The 3,263-nt window shown below is 45.7% G+C and overlaps 1 pseudogene; it reads left to right on the top strand.

The window, feature by feature from the left end:
* Window positions 1-372: 372 nt before the first annotated feature.
* Window positions 373-1,587, top strand: LOC147621437 (putative pentatricopeptide repeat-containing protein At1g68930 pseudogene; annotated as a pseudogene).
* The last annotated feature ends 1,676 nt before the right edge of the window (window positions 1,588-3,263 follow it).

Here is a 3,263-nt window from a genome sequence, read left to right on the forward strand (position 1 = left end):
TAAGTGCTCTCAGTGCATGTGGAAACACAGAAGTCCTGAGGAAGGGCAAGGAGATCCATGTAGGCCTAATCAGTAACAGCCTTGAATTAGATGTAGCCGTTGGGACTGCCATTGTCAGCATGTATGGTAAGCTAGGAGATGTGGATGCCGCAAGGTGCACATTTGTCAGATCACATCAACACAACCTGATCTATTGGACAGCCATGATCACGGTGTATGCTCAACAATGCTGTGGCAAGGAGGCTCTTCAACTATTCTGGAGACTGGAGCAAGAGAGCATGAATCCGGATGAAGTCACTCTTGTTAGTGCACTTAGTGCTTGTTCAACGTTGGCGGCCCTTAAAGATGCGTGATGTGGTCTCATGGACAGCCATGATAACATCTTGTGCTCATTATGGTCATAGCAAAGAAGCCTTTCAGATGTTCAAGCAAATGCAATATGAGGGAGTGAAGCCAAACAAGGTTACATTTGTCAGCATTCTCAGTGCATGTTCAGGCCTCAAAGCTATGGCAGAGGGTGCACTAATCCATGCATGTGTTGCTGAGATGGGCTTAGAGCAAGATGTGATTATTGGAACTGCCTTAATAAATCTGTATGGCAAGAGTGGATCCATGGAGGATGCATGTATGGCATTTGACATGATTCAACAGCGGAATGTGGTTGCTTGGAATGCGATGCTGACAGTTTTTGTGGAGCAGGAATACTATGAGGAGGCCATTGAGCTTTTCCAGCACATGCAGGGACAATGCATGAGGCCTGATGATGTTACCTTCGTAGGCATTCTGAGCTCATGTGGCAGTGTGGCAGCGTTAGAAGAGGGTATATTTATCCATGCATGGGTTGTTAGCAGCAAATTGGAGTCCAATATTGTCGTGCTGACTGCCCTTATCACCATGTATGGAAAATGTGGGGCCATGGATGATGCAGTTTCTACTTTTAACAAAATCTGTCGACAGGATGTTGCCTCTATGAATGCCATGATTGCAGCATACAGTCAACAAGGTCATGCTAAGGCGGCCATGCATGTCTTTCTGCAAATGACAGAAGAAAATGTGAAACCAAATAATGCAACTTTCACGAGCCTTCTCTCTGCCTGCAGTCATGCTGGCCTGGTTGATGAGGGCTACTGCTGCTTTACTTCCATGAGTGCAGATTATGGCCTCAGTCCAACAATGGAGCACCAGGCATGTATGGTTGACCTTATTGGAAGAGTTGGATGTCTTGATGAAGCAGAGAACCTTCTAGATGGGATGCCGCTTCAACCTAATGCCTTTGTATTGATGGGGTTACTCAGTGCATGTAGAATGCACGGTGATATGAAGCGTGGAAAGTCTGTCACCAAATGTGCTATTGATTTGGATCCACAATATACAGCACCTTATGTGATACTTTCAAGCATGTATGCTGCAGAGGGAAGGTGGGATGATGCAGTCAGTATTGGAAATCAAATGATAAGGAGTTTTTCAAGAGAGAAGCTGCCAAATAGCTCGCCTGATGTTGGGAATATGGTGCATCAATCTTCTGGAAAGTTTGAGTCAGGGTGGACTTCAATTGCATTGTATGCAGATATGGAGGAGGCCGTTTAACACAATCAAGTTTTGCTTCATGGGTTTTATGGCAGTGCAGCTTCATGACTCCATTACCACCATCCTTGAAGCATTTGAGAGTGCACAATGGTCTTTCCACCTTAATGGAGCATTGAGAACAAGGCGCTTTGTTGCCTTTGTATGAAGGGGAAATGGGGTCAGGAACACAGTCTACAACTTGAACAACTATCCCTTCTCCTTTTCACACACTACTTCAGACACTCAACAGTTTGTTAGAACTCACGGCTCCACCTGCAGGTGATTCAACATGCTCAGTTGTATGTAAGGCAAACCTTATGAGGAAAATCCATCCAAGAAACCACAATGAAGGAATGACTTTCAGATGCTTATAGCAGCTGGTAGAGAGACTCAATTGTGGCCAGCCAGCTTAGCATACAGGGATTCAGCATGGGAGGGGTGAGGAGACTCTCCATCTTTTTGAGCAAATGCTGCGGGAAGGGATGGAGCCAAAGGATACCATTTTTGTTAGTGCTTTGAAAGCTTGCGCCAGTACATCAGCTGATCATAGGGGTAATTTCATTCATGGATATGTTGTCGAAAGTGGTTATGATGAAGATGCACGCTTGCATCATGGGAAGTGCCTTTGAGCAGGATGATCAATACAGGAAATTCAACCAGTCAGAAAAGCCTTGATGAGAATGTGGGTTCAGAGGATGAAAAAGCTGAAGATAACGTGCCAAAATTTGATAAAGATGAAGGCAAATCAGTATAGATTTGAAGAAGATTAGCCTACATAGCAACTTGGTGGCACATACCGGAGGATGTGCAGGTTTAGAGGGGGTTGATGTCGTGCTGTGGCACGTCTATGCAGTGAAAGCATGTTCATGGCACAACTTATGTGGAATCTGGGCTTGTAGAAGGCCTGTCCGGAACGTGGTTGGCAGCAGATGATATCAGCTACTTGGGTTTGAATGTGTGGAAACCGGCAAGCAATTGATGATGGGGCCATGTGCCATGAGATTGGTGTGAAAAGGAAATAACATGGTTTTTTTTTCTTCCAAATAAATAAAACAAAATTAGAATTTGCATGGCCTACTTCTGGAATGGTGGCGTGGAGGTTTGAACGGCCGCCAACAAGGTTCATCGAGAAGCTGGGGGGGGCTGCAGCAGATAGGCAGCTGGAAGAGAAGGGGGGAATGGCCTTACAGGGAGACGGCAGGTAACCAGGGAACAGGGCCTCCTCGTTGATGAGGAGAGCCCTGTGTGTTTTGTCTTGGGCGCTGCAGCAGATAGCGGCAGCTATGGAGGATGCAGGCAGTATGATGGCTCTGTCCAGGGAGGGCTTCTGGATCTCAATAATTACTCAGATGCAGCAGCAGCCACTTCAAAATTGGCAAACACAGTAGCTAACTGTGCTGCCCGAATGGATCTAAATATGATAAGTGATTGTTTAGCAGCTGTTGTGCTTTCTTCTGAGCAGCCTCCTCTTAGACCTTTTGGTAGTGCATCTGGTGATGGGGCCAGTTTGATATTGAGGTCTGCTCTTGACAGGGCCACAGATCTCTTAACTGATTCTAGCTTTGCGTTCCCTTTTGAGGATAGAGAAATTTGGCAAGCAACCTTTGATAGTTTCTTTCTTTTACTGTACAAATACTGTACAAACAAGTTCGATAGCATCCTACACTCAGTGGCAATGTCCTCACCACCAGGAAGGT

This window comes from Cibotium barometz, chromosome 30 (assembly GCF_041138505.1).
Source record: "Cibotium barometz isolate CiBa-2024 chromosome 30, ASM4113850v1, whole genome shotgun sequence".
NCBI lineage: Eukaryota > Viridiplantae > Streptophyta > Polypodiopsida > Cyatheales > Cibotiaceae > Cibotium > Cibotium barometz.